Source organism: Denticeps clupeoides, chromosome 15, assembly GCF_900700375.1.
Source record: "Denticeps clupeoides chromosome 15, fDenClu1.1, whole genome shotgun sequence".
In the NCBI taxonomy this organism is placed as follows: Eukaryota; Metazoa; Chordata; class Actinopteri; order Clupeiformes; family Denticipitidae; genus Denticeps; species Denticeps clupeoides.
The window spans coordinates 12,930,147-12,949,756 of record NC_041721.1 but is presented as its reverse complement, the minus strand read 5'-3'; the positions used below and the strand labels follow the sequence as shown (position 1 = coordinate 12,949,756).

The window sequence follows — 19,610 nt, the reverse complement described above, 5'->3', positions numbered from 1 at the left end:
GGAAGTGAACACTGGCCACGGCAAATATGCTCAGCTTCTGAATCATGTTTTATTTGTTTCTATAAGGGTCTTAGTAGTAGGCCTAATGTAGGAAGGAAGATAAAACACACACACACACTCTCACACACACACACACACACACACACACACACACACACACACACAAGGCATAATGAATGGCTATCATGGGCAGACTGACACTGAGGATTTATCAGTCCGCCGGGTCCCATGCATCAGCGTGGCTTTCAGCACCGCGGACAGCGCTTTTAGAGACTAGCCATTTGTCAAAGACAAGAGGAGCTAAAATATGACCTGAGCTCCTCCGCAGGTACCGTTCAGGTCAGCTGGAGCCCGATAGTCTGCATCCCCCCCCACCCCACCATCCTCCTGGTCTCACACGCCCACACCCACACACACTTTTTGCCAATTCCTTTCTCTCGTAACCCCGCTAGTCCCCTGCCTTTAGCAGCTCAACAGCCTCAGAGCTGAGTCTGTGGGCACGTAGTCAACAGAAAAAAATGGACGGAACATCTTTACAAACCCTAGAAGTTCATCCCTACGCAAGGTATAAATTAGGGAATTATAGAATATAATAGCATTAAGACGTGACCCACTTCATTTAAATTGATATTGAAAAGTGGATCAGCCAACAGCAAATTTATTTTTGGATATTGTAGTATTTTGAAGATCTTGTTTGTCTTTGTCTATTAAAATCAAGGAATTAGTTGACATATGTCTTTGAGAGGATGCAGTTGCCTTTTGAAACCGGAAAACAAAATGTGTTTTCACATCTCAGCCAATTTGTGTAAAATGTAAATCAAAGTGAGTCCCACATAAAAGTGCAGAAAGATTATATCGTTTGATGTAAGATCTGAAAGATGTTCACCATGTTTAATTATATATGTGAGCTGACATTCCAAAGATATTTTATGATAAAACATCATACTATTTCATAAACCATATAAATATGTAAATAAGTATGAACACTGCAGACAAAAAAGTGAATGTAACATTTTCTGGGTCATCTGCAGATCTTCTTCATTGACTTCAGTTTCGTGTTCAATGCTTTGTTATCAGTGTATCTTATTCATGCTAGACTCTGACAGTTGCTTCTACAAGTTGACTGACCTCAGACCTGTTTCCTATAAAGATGTAATTCAGCATTATTCAGGTACCATGTTTCTGTGTTAAAAACACTTATTTGGAACACCAGCAAGCCGTCAATATACAGAGACTTTTCTGGGTGCAGGTTACAGTCAGGGTTAAATCTAGAGAGGGAAAAAAATTATTTTTCCCCTGGCTATTGGAACAGTGTACCTAACTCTACCTAGGTGGTGTGTGAGTTATAACCCTATTACAAACTACAAATTCACACTTTTCCTGCGGAGCCACACACCACTGTTCCAATAAAAAAAGGAAATGACAGTGTTCATTTATAATTCTCCAGTAGACACCTGGGGCTTTGTGTAATTATTTCCTTTATATGTTACACGTGTTTCCCATATCCAAGAGTAATGTGTGTTTTTGACTTCCCTATTGACCCCCCCATGAAACAGTCGGCAAAGGAATTACTTTCAATTTACACGTTCAAACTGCAATGCAAGAGCAGACAAATCACATTACAGTGTAGCACAGAGAGAACCTTGCCGTAAAGTGTACAGCTACATTTTATATTTACTTCTCCATGTTCCCATGCCCCTTGAGTACTCATAAAAGGTACACACACACACACACATACATATATATATATATATATATTTATATTCTATTTGCATGTATATTGCATATATGAAGGTATTTTTTTTCTTTCTGTTTTTTTGTTGAACACATGGAATCATACTCTTCTCATGCATTTATGCACCAATTAAACCTTGACGTTGGTGGAGCAAGGCAGACCTGAGAAAAGAGAAATCCACTGAGTATTTTCCAAGAACCTAGATTACTGGACAAGGAAGAACATGCCCCAGATGCATTTGACCACATCTTCCCATTCACTCTGAGAACCACCCCCACACTCTCTGCTTGCCATCACTTTAGCCATCTCTCCTATCCGTCTGTATTCTAGGGTGATAAAACACACACACACACACACACACACACACACACACACACACACACACACAAGGCAGCATCCCTATCACACAAGGCAGCATCCCACCGAGAGCTTTCCTGCTAATTGGCACTCCCAGTTCCCCCAAACGGATCATTGGCTTCCTGATCATTGATTGATGGCGGGCTCCTTTGTCTTCGGCGCGGGGCCCTCTGGAGAGAAAGCCAATGCTAGAGCTGCTGCACGGGCTAATCAATGCGGGCCCTAAAGAGCTAGCCGGGCGCGGGTGCTAGCATCGACGGGACGAGGGGTAATGTCCATCATCTGCATGCCAGAGGAGAGCGGGAGCAGCTCCAAAAGCAGGTGGCCACCACGTTCCCCGCTACTGTATTGATGTTATAGTGCCTGCTTTGTGACAGCCCATAATTGCCTGCAAGTTTTATCCCGCCGCTCGCACGCCGTGAATACCTGTTAATGTGAGGGGAAGCATATCTCTCAGTGTGCAATAAAGTGATGGGAAACTGATAAGGCACATTTGAGGAAATGGAAACTGCTCATCCACTGAAAGCCATGACCGCACCTTGCTGCAAACCCCCCCCCCCCCCCCGCAACGTGGCGTTCAGTTGCAAGTCGATCGTAGCCGGAGAACTCCTCATAACCTGCAATTACAGCGCTGTGGTCCGTGATTACCGTGCATGAGCAGGTGACCTGTATGACCCCAGTGATGATAACTGTGTTCACAATAAAATTGCATGTTTTGAACATGAGGTTAGTTTGTCAAGAAGTCCAGGTTTGGCAAGAAAGTGCTCCATGATTGCTTTGTGGTCAATGATCCAGGGAGGCAATAAAGCACTTAAAGGACACCACTCCACTCCAAACATTATTGATGATGCTAATAATCTTTGCATTCTTTGAAAGCGGTATGCATTGGAAAACTACTGGAAGATGCAAACAAAAAAGTAACAAGTAAATAAACGAAACTTTTCCAGGTTATTTTCTGACCTGCAAATGTATAAAAAAGTGGATTTTTCTCTTTTTTTCATGGTAGGATGGGATTCTTCTAAGTTCACACTGCATGGCTTTTAAAGTCACCGGATCAATGTATAGTTCACACTGCACACTTGTGATTAGGTGTTTGAACTACATGAGTAATTGCCAACGGAGAAGGGGGTCACGTTCTACACAACCTTTAACCACAACTGGTCTGTTGGCTGTCTGAAACAGAATTCAGTCAGGAAAAGTTTGTGTTTTTTACTGTGAGATACAGAGATGTACACCCTGGCAACACGAAAACCCCAGGCAGTATTCCCCTACGGAACAGCAGTATTCCCCCACAGAGTCCGGTCATGCCAGCAACATATGCAGTGAGTGGTGAAAGTTTCGAATTGGTGAGACTGTAAGTTCTGGCAGATTCTCACAGTAACATTACTGTAAAAACGTGTATGTTCTGGCCAGCTCTTTGTGTCAGTATCTATGCAAATAGGGCAATATAGGCTACTGTATCCCTCGGAGCCATATACGCTCTGGACAGGACACAGTGTGATTAAAATAAATGCCATATTCTCCCAGTCCATTACACGCTTCTGTGGAAACTAAAATAACAATTGCCCCATCTTTGGGAAGCAAAACAAAACATGTTTGATGTTTATTATCTTTTTCCGTTGATTTCTCACTCCTTTGCCTCCTCTCATTTTTTCCCCTCCCCTTCCTCCGTTCATTCTCCAGCTGTCTCCTTGCATGCTAGATAAGACAAATCCGGCAAATGAGACCAGATCACAGCAAAAATGAAACCACAATTCCATACTGACAATAATTTCATTTAGCATTAATTATCTATTTGGAATTATTTGCAATGCAAATGAGGCAGAGGCTCAGTCGGCCATGACACAGCGGTGCAATCTGCTCCATTCGCTAATCTGCGATTGCAGAGTAGAATATTTCTCTCTCAGGGACAAAAAAATTGGCGATTAAAACATTCCATCATGGAATGTCTTGAACAGAAGGGCCAGTTTGTATTCAAGCTCACTCCTCAATGGCCCTATTGCATGCAATAACCCATCATGACGGCCTAACCAAGATTTGACAAAAGCTGTGTGGAACTGATGTGGTCTTAATCACGTCCAGGGACAGACCCCATCATATGGCTGCCAGAACCGTGTCGCTTTGAAAGCTTTTAGGCCATTAGCAGGCAAGGGATGCTACGTTCCACTCAGTGGGTGGAGACCCTTTACTGTTTTTGTGGAGCATGGCCATTAAAATCAAACACCAAGTGACGACAGCTAGCTACTGTGGTCTTTGTGCTGGAGAACACTTCAGTAACCCTCCACCCCAGCCTGTCCCCTCCACTGCAAACCACAAAGGGTCTTTGTTTTGGTGGCCCTTGGATCCATGGATGAGAGAGAGAGAGCAAAATCGGTTTTCAGTAATCAGTCAAGAAGAGCAGCTGGAAATAACTGGACCTTGGCCTAGTATTAAAGAGGTTAAAGGATATTTCCCATATGTTTTAAACCAATGGCCTATGTATACAGGTGAGCAATCAAATCTGTATGTCCACGTTGAGTATTATTGTTTATTTGTAGGTTCATTTATCCTTTTATGTGGTCAAGAGTTGATTGGGTAAATTAACTTTAAATAAGTGTTAAGTGTTACTCTATAGAATAGTGAACAAATGTCTGTGTTCATAAAGTGTGAGACCAGACCACTCAAATGAGAGACATGACTGAAACCCACCTATTCTGCCCTACTGGAATGCCAAACGAGAATTGGATGGGACATCTTGGGACATGGGACATCTTGGACACTGCAAACTCATTGTTGAGTCTTCATGTTGTAAGCCATTCTTGAACCTGACAGATTATACCTCACGCTGACTGTTTGTCTCTGACCTTGCTTTTTGGATTCTCCTTATCTGCTTCTAGATGCCCTCTAGAACACCCCTACAATTCTTCAGCGCAATCATCTCACTGTCAGAAATATTGACAACCCCAAGCAAAAATTAACCTGCTTATCAAAATAGAGTTTGATATGTGTTCTATTCCGAACCTCAGCAAACTGCAAAATTGGTAAAAAAATAATACAAATATCATCAACATCCTTATTTTATTGATTGGATTACATTACATCATGAGTGGTGTACTCGAATTTAACCAGATTAAATGTTTTATTTGTTCTCTTTGATCTCCATGATGAGAGTGTATATTTAAGTAGTGGAAAAAAATATTAGATATGAGTGGCACATGTAAAAAAAATTAAAACTATCAACACAGATTTCTCATTTACACCATGAATAGTCAATAGTTGATAACTGATTTGTTTAAAATATTATACAAACACACACAACAATTAATGAAAAACTGTCACGGGTGGGCTGGACATGGCGGTGAAGGAGGACGCATTCGCACGATCACAGGACAGGGGTTTAATACAAACTACACACGAGACAAGGGAACATAAACACGCACAATGACCCTATGGCGAACAGACACGAACAGGATAGTTTTATACAATTATATAAATATACACCAGGTGAACACGATCAGGGAACATTACACGAGACGAACATGAAACTCCGGTCCGGACTCCGGATCCGGAGTAACCCCTGCCAGTCCGGATCATGACTCGGGGAATGCTTTAGCTAAATAAAGACTTAATGAAAGTTAATGGCTCAAACCTGTATAATGCTAAAAATCAATATAAGAGCATGTAGGATTTGTGCATTTCTTTTCCCTATGGGTATTGTTCTGTATTCCCAGTGCTTAATAAAAATGTATCAACAGAAGCTCCACTTCTGCAGTTACAGCAGAAACGACCATTCTTCCCACATGAGACTTCCCTGTAGTGCCCAAACATCATAGCTAAATGTTTTGTGTCACTAATTTTGTCCCTAGTTGAGGCTTGCTACACACACACACATGTTTCAGAATCATTGTATGGAGCATTGCAATAACTATATTGTAGATAATTTTGTGTGTAATTAGACTCCAATAGCAGTGAGCTATTCATGCTTTTCTTTCTTTCTTAAGATAAAAATAATAAAAAGAACCCTCACACAAACACAGACATTTAGAATAATTGCAATAACTCTTTTAATGTTATAAATTACTACATTTCATGACCATTTCACTGAAATTTAATGTGTTTCTTTGTGAAGACAAGGGGTCAATCATATTCCATCCCGCAAGCCAAACTTTTCCCCCACTTTTTCCATCACTCTCCTCTTTTCTCTTGCTCTGTTTTGCCCTGGCCTGCTGACTCTGCACGCTGAAGCTGCGGCCCAGCTGGAAATTGCCAGATTTGATGGTCCCTTTATTGCCTGGCTGCATGTTCTGGCTGCACTGAAGAGCCCCTGGCATTTCATTTGGAGGCGACTTCCGACTGGAGGCACAGGTGCAGGTCAAACCAAGCTATTTAGGCCGAGGCCTGGATGAGGATAAATTATACAAATTGAGTGGTAGGAGAGCTGATGGAGATGCCTGACCACTGCAGTCTGTTGAACCCCAGTGACCTTGCTTACCTAATGATGTCCTCCTCCTGCCCAACAGAGACACATTAAGCCACCTATTATGCATCATAGCTTTCCTGTTAAATTCAGTGCCTTGGAAGAACAAAATGCAGCATCTTTTATCTTTTTATCACAGACATGAGCTATTTTCTTTTTTCCCCCAGTCTCGTCTCCATCTGAAGGGATTTAGATATAAACTCATTTGCACAGTGATCCTCAACCACAACCACACATCTTGGTACATGGAACATAGGATCCTCTTGTTATTGGACATTGTATTTCTCATAAATTACAACTATCAAACATTCTATAATATAGAAAACATGTACAAGAAAAATGGTTGCAGTTGAATATTTACTTTTTTCCAATAAATGGTTCCACTATGAGAACCCCGCAATATTTAGGGTATATATTACCTGTGGTTGAAATTGGGCTCTGCTGGAGTCAGTTTTCCTTTCATGGATTAAGCCTAATCCTAGACTGAAAGAATTTTGAACTTCATTGAAGTTAGTATTTATCAGACACTTATATGGAGAGCGACCAGCAATCTTTCGCTTCAGGGACAGTCCCCCTGGAGACACACAAGTGTCTTGCTCAGGGACACAATGGCAGTAAGTGGGGTTTGAACCTGTAACTTTGTGATCTTGTTGTTCATAGGTGAGTGTGTTACCCACTAGGCTACTACCATGAGAAAGACAGGGTCTAACCTATCAATTGCTCCATAAACTGACCTCTAGTAACCAATGTGAATTGATGTACTTTCTGGATGAACTGGTTCCTGTGTTATAGTACCTTGTGTTATCATTTGTCTTCAGTTATTGCTGCGTATGACCTGAGGAGAACCTTAAACTTGCTTGTGTTCATAATCTGGCCTCCTCATGTGGTGGTGTTCAGCCTTGATTTGAAAAACACCGAGCCACATCCAGTCAGGTGTCAGTCATGCTTTTCAAGAGCTTTTGAAGAGTTGATGCTTCCCCCATTTGGCAAGTCACTCACACAGATGGTGGACGCCTCTCGATCCTGCGGCGCCCCCCTTGGTGGTGGTGCCTCATTCACGCTCATGACATTGGTATCATGCCTCTGCAAATTGCCAGTTGGAGCGTAAAACACTGTCAGCCTGCATTAGGGAAGCGTCCATCTTCAGGGGTGCATATATCTCATAAAACGATATCGCAGACAAGTGCCAAGCCAACAATGATATAAAGGGAGCCCTGCCCTGAGATACCATTGCTTAAGAGAGTTATGACAGCCTATCGCCATATTCATGTTTTCTGTGATTTATGATCTATGATCATCATGCGTGCACACGCTCAAGTACAATCGCTTTCATCACGATTCTCCCGAAAAACAGCATACCTTTGAGGTAATGATTCCGGGGGGAAATCCTTTGTTTTCAGAGATTTAATCATCGTGCCTGTGTCTTGGGCTCTCTCGGGGAATCTTTGGATATCCCTGCTATGATTAAAGCAGAAATGGCCTCCGTCAATGATTTCTTTGAACCGTGCCTTTTCTGGTGTAAAATGTCTGTACATCCTATAATCTTTTTAGTTTGAATTAGTACAAAATTATACACACAGGCTGTAAACCCCTCCAAATTCAGTATCCCTTACCGGACTACACATTGATAAGATGCCTTAGGTGGCTGTCAACAAGCTTCTGGCATTAATCTGGCAGCATGATTGAGCAGAATTAATGGAGATTATTTCAATTATTTAGCATTAATGCTACTGACCTGTCTTTGAGTCCACACATTTTCTAAAGTTTTCAATCCAGGGCTTTTGGAGGACCATTGGAAAACCTTAAAACTTTATCCATTCTGCAAGTAGTTTTGTTGCATGTTTGTAATTGCCCGACTTTGTGCAAGTTGCAGTCCTCTAGCTTTTTATTTGAAGTGATGTTGAGGAATTTGGAGACCTGTCACCACTCAAAATCGGCCCAGAGCATGATGCTTCCACCTCCATGTTTGACAGTCGGTACAAATACAATTTCTTTCATCATGCTTCTACAAAAAAAAAAAAAAAAACAGCACACCTTTGAGGTAGAATTTCTGGGGAGGGGGGGTTGCTTTGTTCTTCACAGATTTAATAAACACAGAGTGTCTTTGACTCTCTGGGAATCCTTGGAAGTCGCAGCTATGATTAGAATAGAAATGTCCCTACCTTCTCTTATTTTAACATGTCAACAGCCTAAAATTAGCTTAGAAATGGACAACCATCCAAAATTTGAAGACAAACTAGAGAATATTAAAAAACATTTTTTATTGAGCTAAAAATGGGTTTGTTTGGTTGGCTGTTAAGCTTAAGATAAAAAGAAAATTCTTCTCCCGTTGACTCGGAGGGTGTTCCTTATTTGTGAGTTGGAACCCCGTAGCTTCCTCCTCATAAAAAAAAAAAAAAGAAAACTGGAATTTGGTATCAGAAGCGTACAAAAGATCTCTGGGCTAATTATAAATGAACCTTCGCATCGCTTGAAGGTGGAGGCTTATTTTGCTGGGTCGCCTCTGATCTGTGTCTTGCCCTGGAAGCAAAGCAAATGATTAAGCCTGCATGACTGTTGGCAGTAAGTGGGACAGCGTGTGAGCTCCGGAAATAAAAGAAACACTGCAGAGTGCACGGATTCCAGGAAAATACGCGATTCGGTGCAGAGCCATTGACAGAACCGTGACAAATTAAGGGGTAAGACCAGGTGGATCTAAAAATTCTTAAGCCAAAGGGAATGTACATGTAATTTGAATGCTGCAAAGATTTGCTCACTACATTGCAGAAGCCATGTTGCAACCCTGCTAAACATTAATTTCATCACAATGTTACAGAACCTTTACAACCTTTACCTTAAAGTTTAATGCACATAATCTGAAAACTGAATAAGACATGTGAGGTTATGCAATAAACCAAACAATAGTAAACAAGGCAAAACAGTTGCTTTTTTGAGTTGGAATGCACCGATTGCATTTTTCACGGCTGATTTCAATTTCCGAGTGTGATGAGTGTAATTGGCCGATTCTGATATTTGCCAGTACCAATTTCCATTATGAGAACAGCAACTACAAATGAAAAGAAATAAGCACTTTTTATTTAATGCATTTTTCATAACATATGGCTGAATGCTACAAATTCAAAAGAAAAAAAAAGAATAAATAAATACATAAATAACTTTTAAATTATAATGGATGCTGTAAACACAGAAGCCAAGTGTAATTCACAAGAAACAACAAGCTGCTTCATCTGAATTGCTATGGAACATGTGAGAGAGACAGAACAGTTAAATTGAAGCTTTGCACATGTACAAACCATCTAGACTGTTCTCTGTCTTGGCTCCTATATGTGGTGGAATGAATTTCCCCTGGAGGTCAGAGCAGCACAGTCATTGAGTATTTTACAATTGCAGCTTGAGACCTTACGTAGACTAACGTAGACAATACGTAGACTAACTTGTAAATTCTTGTTACCTGGCTTTTGTAAGAATAATTGTATTTATTGTTGGGTCCTATTGGAGCAGAACTGATTACATTTACTGATGGTAACCTGTTGTAAGTTGCTCTGCCAAATGCCGTAAATGTAGTGTATTGAAATCACTAGGTTGTTTATCATCACTGGCCGGGATCTCTAGCCAAATAATTTACATGATTTACATGATTTATATTATAAATCATGTAAATCATGTACAGACCACACCCTGAGTCACCGAACTGGAAGAAGATCCAGCCAGACCAACAATGAGTATAAAATGACCCCACACGGCACAACTCTGCAAACTCATCATCGATTTATATCACGTTTGCTGTAAGCCTTTTCTGAACTGATCTCTTCCTTGTCGCCCATTTGAGCCTAACCTCTTTTTTCGACCCAGGTTCAAATCCCACTTACTACCATCGTGTCCCTGAGCAAGACACTTAACCCTAAGTTGCTCCAGGGGGGACACTGTCCTTGTAATTAATGATTGCAAGTTGCTCTGGATAAAGGCATTTGATAAATGCCGTAAATGTAAATGGAATGTCCCTCACTCCCTCCACAATGTTGCTTCCGCTTTTGCCTCTGATGATCCAAATCCTCCTGATACTGACCGTTACTTTTAGAGCTTTCACTTTTAGAGCTTTCACTTGTCTCCATAGCTATTGGTATTGGTCTACAAGGTTATATACAGTATAAATCATATATATTTTTGCATCTGAAAAATTATTTGATTTGCTCTGTGGGTTCTGAAGTTGAAGTGAAAATAAAGTGATTGACATTGTGAAACACAACGAAATGTGTCCTCTGCTCTTAACCATCATCCTTGGTGAGCAGTGAGCAGCAATGACAGGCACCTGGGGAGCAGTGTGTGGGGACAGTACCTTGCCCAGTGGCACCTCAGTGGTGGTTTGGACTTCAAACCGACAACCTTCTGGCAACCACTGAAGTTGCTTTAGCTTGATTGACTTCATGGTCTTATTTGCTAGCGATTGCAGATAACTAACTGACTACTAGACTAATTTGAGTTACAGATTGTATGGTATATGCAGATGTGCATAATAATGAATAGATCATGGCGAGTTTAGTGGTTTTTTTTAACAAGCCAGACTTTTAGATAAATGGATGTCTGAAAACGTGTCTGAAAAGTAAAAATATAAGCAGAGGCACAGGTCGGTCCTTTTTATAACCACCGCGTTCACGCCCACAGCCATATATTATATGATGTAGTCAGGAGCCCGACTCTGAGACGACTGCATAGGCAAAACTGACAAGAAGTCAGGAGATTGAAGTGCCCTGTGCTCTCAGCTGTAGAAATCATGGGCAGTGTGTAAAACTGACCTTGTCATCTTGAAAAGATTCAAAGCTCTCTCTATCGCTCTCTCATATTATATGTCCCACCCACAAGTGATGTGCATGGGAAATGTGCCTTTTTACAAGCTTCTTGCATACTATAACGTTATTAAATTCGATAACTGCATTAGCATCAGATCCTTCATATTGTTTGATATTGATTTGTTGATATGTCAATATTTACTTTAAATATTAGAGAATGCACACAACTTAATCAGTGTTCTGTATAAATCTTGATGTTGCAATATTCCCATGCACCGAACAAATGTTGAAACTTCACTCCCTTCCATCCCAGGAAACTGCAAGATGCACACCAATCTCTCACACAATCCACCTAATGTTCTGGAGGAAACCGGAGGAAACTGGAGAACTCAGAGGAAATCCATGCCAATATATAGAGAGCATGCAAACTTTACACACAAGGTCCGAGCCGGGATTCAAATTCACAACCTTTGAGGTATGAGACCATGTCGCTAACAGCCGTGCAATAAAACTTGATTTCTTTAATATTCTTCTTTGCGTTTTTAAAATATTGAGCTTGTTATGGTGAAATTATTCCTATCCACAAAGATTTCACAGAGAAATAAACAATGAAATGTGCAGCCTTTGCACATTTTTATTTCTCATCCATCTCGCTAGGGATTCCATGCTTGATCTTGTTGAAAGCTGCATTCCGGATGTAGAAACTGTATCCAGAAACCATTTACCATATTTTTAATAATAGCCATGCAGTGTGCAACATTAGCAAATACTTTATTGTATTCTTGATTGATGGCTCAGCTAAATATGTGTACACAAGACCAGAATATGAATACATAAAGTGCATTTTATTGTTTTTCAGTGCATTTGAAAGAGTTCTTTCTCTTATCGTTCCTTAATAATGTTAATGCAGATCAATGACCTGAACTTTTGCTAATTATGAAAATGATTAAAAAAGAGTTTCTTACGAATTCATCTTTAGTATTTATTTTTGCAACATTTTCATGCTAGTATTAATATTGTACATAAGCCTACCTGCCACATTTTGAAGCTTTCAACAGTCCCAAACCTAGAGGATGCTAATTAATTACTTTTTTACGCCAAAAAAGGGGGCATGAAAGAATGCATGGCATTAAATATATGTTTTTTCAAGGTAACTTTTTCTTTAATTTGTGTAAACAATAGACCATTGACATTGATGCATTGTACAAACCTGGGAGGAAAAAAAAGCTGAAAATGTTACCAGCAATTCTATTGGTCCTTTTCTTTGTTCTTTTTTTTCTAAAAGCACTGTCCACTGAACAGATTTTAAATAATAAATATAATGAAAGTAATAATGCTTAGACATGTCATTTACTCTCACTGATAAATTGTTTGGAATGCCAGTAAACCAGTGTCGGAAAATTTTGAAACCGTTTTCCTGTAGATAAGTAAAATATGACGAATCCTGTGCACTGAAGACAAATTTACTCCACAAATAATCAGAAGTCTCTGTTTAACTTGATAAGGAGCTTAAAATCTAGTCCTGACATTTGTTTGGCCCTCTTTAGTTCCACTTGGCTTTTCACAGCATTGCATCCGACTCGGGATGTCAACCCGCCCTGACTTCTTCGCCTTTGCACTCCTGGCCACACTTTCCTCCTGGTGCACCACTTGCTCCTGCAGCATTAGTTTCCTTCTGGATGATAGGTTGTCAGCCGTGGCTCTGTTGTGTTGTGTTCATTAGTTTACACAAGCTGCAGCTTTTAAAGGTTCTGTCAGTGGTTTCGAGGAAATGCTGTCTCCCTCAGTAGGGCCTGTCCTCGATTCTGCATGGTCTCTATTGAACATTTTCTATTTGTGAGCCAAGCTGAGAGTCCAAGTTATCATTACAGTGTGCTTGAACTTGTATTACAGTTAGCACAAGACCAATCAAAAAGATGATCTTTTTAACCTATTGGAAAATTATAACTGCATAAGAAAAATGATATACTTGTAGACATAAACCCCCTTCCTTTGCTCCTGATAAATATTTACATCAGTTACTTTTCCTGAATGAAGCCAATAAAATTATGTTTTAAATGCAAATGACCGACACTGTTATTCTGCTACACAAAAATAATTTCTATAAATATAGATTTGCATAAATGTCATTTTGCACATTTTAAATTAATTCTTGTTTATTTTGCTAAAACTTTGAACTCTTTTCTTATCCTTTCCCGTTTATTCCAAGCCACAATTTAAATGTGTGTCGTTTTCAAGCTGTCGTGCATCTAGATGAAGGTGACATTTTTTAGTTAACAGAAGATGTTGGCACGGCACAAATCTGCCTCTCTCTGTCTGATTCACATCTGGGTCAAACATGCCGTTGTTCTGTACTTTAAAAAGTCTTTGCGACTGGAGAAGGAAATGAATAGACAAGTGTCATTTTAATATGGTAATCATGGCGCCGCAGGCAGCAGGTTGTTTTGGGTGGAAATGACATTTTCATGGAAGTCGTTGCCATTTCTCTCTTCTTACTTGTTCATAAATCCCAAAGTTCACATACAATTACAAAGACCTGATTCTGTGGGTTAATCTTTAATTGATGCAGAGTGGGTGTCATTCATCCTTTTGGTTTTAATTGAATAAAAACTAAATAATTCTCAACATTAAGGTGAGAAAATGTTGGTACATGCTATCTATCTGAAAAAGACTTTTGATTTAAGGGCTTGGTTCAGTTATGCTATTTTTGAACTCTGAGTCACATGATGAGGAAAAAGAGAAAACTAACCTTGGAGGTTTTTTCTTTGGGGTGTCACTTAAACCTGATGAAATTCTTAGCAAAAAATGACTAGAAAACAAAACAAAAAAATAAATAAATCACATCCTCACCAGTTGCAATGACGAGCTTGCATGGATTGCAGCGGTGTTGCAAATGATGGCTGAAAATGAATAAAAAAAAAAAAATGAACTAAAGAGTTGATGAGTGGCACTTTCATGCCGAATGCATTTCCCGGAGTGTTAATCTGTGTCCACTCATCCACTCAGCAGGGATCTGGGATCAACACTCTGCTGTTACACCAGGAAGACATGGAGGTGCGTGGGAATAAGTTGTGTTACGCAAGCATTGGTACCAGAATGGTGACAGAGGAGGCCAATCATGGTGGACTTTTTACATAGTTTTGACTGCCCTTGCCATGCAGAATGCCTGAGACCATCCAGACAGGGGTACCTAATGTTAATGATTTACCTTCCGTTTTGGGGAAACAGGGCAAATATACCATATAGATATTAGGTAGCCTGATCAGAGCACCAACATATAAACAGACTTCAATAAGTGCTCCCCCCTCCTTTGCAGCTACAATAGCTTCCACTGTTTTTAGAAGACTTTCCACAAGAGTTCTTTTGTGGAAATTTCATTCTGCGAATTCTTTCTCTGGAGCGTTTATGAGGTGAGGCACCGATGTTGAACGAGAAGGCCTGGCTCTCAAATGCTACTCTAGTTCATCCAAAAGTTGTTTGGTTGGGGTTGAGGTCAAGGCCTCTGTTTGGGCCACACCAAAAACTCATCCAACCACATATTTATGAACCTTGCTTCTTGCACAGCATCACAGTTGTTCTGGAATAGAAAAGTACCTTGGAAGGAGTTGGAAGCATGGTGTAGGTCAAAATGTGCTGGTATGCTGAAGCACAACCCAATTCAGCAATTTAGAGGTGTGACCCAGAACTTTTATTCATATAGTGCATTTCACCCCGCACACCATTCACCCCGTATACACACACACACCATTCACTTAATCATACAGACAATTCATGGGGCAGCGGTGATGTAGCGATAAAGGTAGTGGCCCTGTAATTAGAAGGTTGTCGAATCCCGATCCGCCAAGGTGCACTGAGGGGCAACTGAGCAAAGTACCTTCCATACACACTGCTCCCCGGGCGCCTGTCATGGGTGCTCACTGCTTAACAAGGGTGATGGGTTAAATGCAGAGGACACATTTCACTGTGAGCACCATGTGCTTTGCTGCGGTGTATCACAATGACAATCACTTCACTTCAATTCAGAATTGTCAATTCACCAAGAGTGAATGCATTTTGCATGGGGAGGAAACCAGAGAACCCTGAGGAAACCCACGACAACATTCCGCACACTCAAGGTCCCAGCTGGAATTTAAACTTACAATCTATCTTGGAGTTAACCTCACCACCATGCAGCCCCCTTTATACAATTTCTTACAACATGATTTAGGAGATGTCTTAGGAATCTCAGGTTATTTTTTATAAAGCTGATGTTACCAGAAAAGGGGCTATTACTTATTCGCTTCTTGAATCAGTATGGATCAGGTTCAGGTCTGCGTTCTCAGATCTGTTGACTTCATATGCTACGTTCACAACATTTCCTTGAGATTCACACTCCTGTTTTGGACCCATCAGTCAAAAGCAAACTTTCTAGTAACTCAGTGGAACAAACGGGGTGTTGATCAAAAAAAAAAAAAAAAAAAAAGAGAACAAGAGAAAACAGCCATTATGAGTCCAGGTCCCTCAGCAACACATTCTGTCTACCAAACACCCAGAAAAATCTATGAGATGTGGAGTACATATTCAGGTAGTGGTTAAACACCAGGTCAATCAATAGCATAATAACCATCTTCTGTGCCTTGTGAATGGATCACGGCTTCTATCACACATTACACTCCTCAGCCAGTGAGCCATGCTTTAAAAAAAAAAGATTGAATGGAAAAAATAATAAATAAAAACATGAATAGCAGCTTCATTTCGTGAATGAACGAGCTAGAAAGGACGGCCTTAAAATGACAAACATGAATACAGTTGTCTGGTGCTTAAAATCTATAGAGGAGCAGAGCAGTTCTGTGTGCAGTTGTTAATTAAACAGCACTCGCTCTCAAATCCTGACACAAAACAGAATTATTTAAAGTTGACAGCGTTGTGCCAGTCACCACAGAGCAGCCTGTATGCATTAATTATATGCAATCCATAAATTAAAGATTCGTCTTTGTCTTTGTCAGTCTTGGTCGAGGCAGAGACCCAGAATCATATTTAATGAAGGGAGATGTGCTGGAAGTAATTGCCCGAGATTGAAACACGGTTCCGAACGAGCACAAACACGTTGTAGAAGATCAGGTGTAAACACCATCCGGCTCGAATGCAGAGATGTGGGCTTTCATTAATTTGGACTTGAGGGAAATTTAGTTGAGGCTGCAGGGAGACGGCAACGGGTACTTCAAAACGGCAGTTTGGAATATTTTTTATTTTTATCATCTTGCTTTTAACTCATCTTAATTTTTTCTTTTGCACTGCATTTTTTTTTGTATATTCTTTTATGATTTCATTATGTCATTGTATTTCTTGTAGTTGTTATTTTTATTGTTTGTGATTTTTGTTATTTCTATCATAATAACAACAACAATAATAATACTAATAGTAATAATTAACACATTTTTGTTGTTCTTGCTAAGACAATCATCAATTTTTTACTTATTATTATTAATAGTAGTAATAGTCATCATCATATTAACAGTAGCAGCAGCTTAAATATAAATTTTTAGTATTAGTAGCATCTCTGTGACGCTCACCGACACTACTAGGTTCTCCCTTCAACCATCTCCTCAGGCCTTTGACTTGTCGGGTGAAGTGCAGGGCCTTGTTTTGAGGTTCTGTTCAGGGCACTGGCCTTGTGTAACGTGTGGGCAAGACTCTGAGTTACGGCACAGCGAATAACACTTGGCCTTCAATCGCGTCCAAACATAAAGCATCAGCTGACGGCTTGCAGGTTACCTCCCCCCAGATACCCAGACACATTCTTCATGACTTTAACCTTTCCATCCCTCACTATCGGCACTTCAACGTAACGACCTCAGAGAACAGACACATCAACACGTCTCACCACTTCACCGTTTATTTAAGCAACATACAATCTGAGCGCAAAAACAGCAGTCCCCATGTAGCGCAAACAGTCAATTGTCAATATTTTTTTTTTTATTATAAAAATAATAGATAAAACAAAAATATCACCTGTTGAGATGAGGTCATCATGTTGTAAGGTACGCATTCTGTTAGTGCTACTGTGGTTACCTGCAAATGAACAATAATTTAATCTTGCACTCTGCTACAAAGATTAGGTCATGAAATGTCATAGACAGAGACCCATTACAGCTCCCACGATCACAGACTGACAGTGGATGTGACACCTCACAGTTTATAATAATTTGTATCGGTGCAATATCCTCATGATGTGTGGCTGGAGAGAGTATGAACATTTCAAATAAATACTGTAGCACACCTCCAACTTCTACAGTATTAATACCGTGGGGTCATACACACAGAGAAATCGTTAAAGTTCTGACCGGTTGTGCCACATGCAGAGCTCTGATAAATTTGTTGCTAAGCAACCACAGCCTGTGTTTACCTGCCATAGGAGTTCATTGTAATTATCATTATTAGCAGTGCTAATTTGATTATTGTGAATTACAATGATTTCAGAATTGGTAAAGAGGTGTTAAGGTAAACAGCCTGGAACCAATCACTGTATTAATGCTTTATCAAAAGGGGAACATGATTATAACTTTCAGATAGATCACTGTGATGATCATACATTACCAGTCCAAAGTTTTGACGCACCTAAAAATTTATCTTGCATTTTTTTAAAATACAGAACATAACTGAAGATACAAGACAATAATACAATATAATAAACAAAAATATAGCAAACATAATCTTTTCAAAGCAGGGTGGTAGTAGCCTAGTGGGTAACACACTCGCCTTTGAACCAGAAGATCCACTCAAAAAGTAGGCATGTTTGACTGGTTTGTTTAGATAGGCATTGAACTTTTGTAAAATTCTGTTGTTAAAGTGATGTATACAGTACAGGCCAAACGTTTGGACACACCTTCTCATTCAATGTGTTTTCTTTGTATTCTATTTACATTCTATTATATTCTATTTAAATGGTCATGAAAATAGTAAACACATTGAATGAGAAGGTGTGTCCAAACTTTTGGCCTGTACTGTATATTAAATCCATGTATGTGCTAATGTGAAATATGGTTTTATAGTAAAGAAAGACCTTTTGTTTCCACATGCTCTCTGTTGATCATCAGCACCCAGGACAAGCAGAACAGTGCAGAGCCATTTGCAATCTCAAAAGGCTTGGTATAAATGCGACAAACTGTATAAACATAATCCATCTTACTGCAAGCCCCAGCCCTCTGGCACTTGTCAGTTCGGCGGCAATCTGATTCCAGCATCAGGTGGGGAATTGCATTGCCTCGGTTTAGCTGTGGCAAAGGTGTTCATTTGCATGCAGAAATGCACAGCGGCCCAGTGGATCTTACTGTCTGCCCATTCACTCAAACAAATCAGGACAATTTCGGCCTGTTTGCCAGCCCCCCTTTCTCATTTAATCACGTGCGCTGATTTCATTTGAAAATTTCATTTCCAGCTCATGTCTCAGGACTCAACATTTAATCAGTATAAAAGCAATATTCACTTCAGCAGGCAATTGTAATGGTGTTCATATTTGTGAGACGTGATAAACCACTGAAGGGGCACACAAATGCTGTGCTATAATTTCAGGGTCCACGACTACTATTTAATGCTTAAAGGAATACATCAACAACCACAGTGCTCAGCAAAGTTAACAAAGTTTCACATGTCAGTGTGACAGTGGAGCAATTTTTTTTACAATGCATTTATACAGCACAAAGAACTGTACTGTGTGCAATTAAAAAAGATAATCTAAAGAAAATAATTAAGAAAAATTTTATAAAATAACATGAACTACAAAGTGCGTTCAGTTGTTTAAATGCCAAGAGATTAATAAATCATTAAAAATAATAATGATAAATATGCTCAAAATCACATGTATTTGCAAAAAGTAATATTTTAAATGTTGCAAAGACCACTGAAGGGGTGCTTTAACATATGGTTGATGCATACTTCTATTAGGAGCCGCCTTGATTATAGGCACTGCCTGTTTGCCGGCCTACAACAAAATTAATAATAAATGTATTAATACATAATGTAGCTTGAATGGTTATGGAAGGTAACTAACCATGTTACATTCTGCATATTTTATAATAGTTTTTTTTATACTCACTTACAAGGCAATACATGTACTAGCACCTTCATACTTTATCAACCTTTCTATACTACGACCAGCTCTAATGTTTTTCATATCCCAAATCAGCCTTGATAATCTTAGGCCAAAATTATGTTTAATGCTAATAACAGTTAAATGGCTCTAATTGCATTCCATAGTTTTATGAGATATTGAAAACATTTTCTATCAATACACAGC

At 39.7% G+C, this 19,610-nt stretch overlaps 1 long non-coding RNA gene across 1 annotated transcript in view; it reads right to left on the bottom strand.

Annotated features, from left to right (window-relative positions):
• LOC114765021 (uncharacterized) overlaps nucleotides 1-19,610 on the bottom strand; it is a 131,461-nt gene that overhangs the window by 32,345 nt on the left and 79,506 nt on the right. The gene's annotated exons all lie outside the window — the stretch shown is intronic.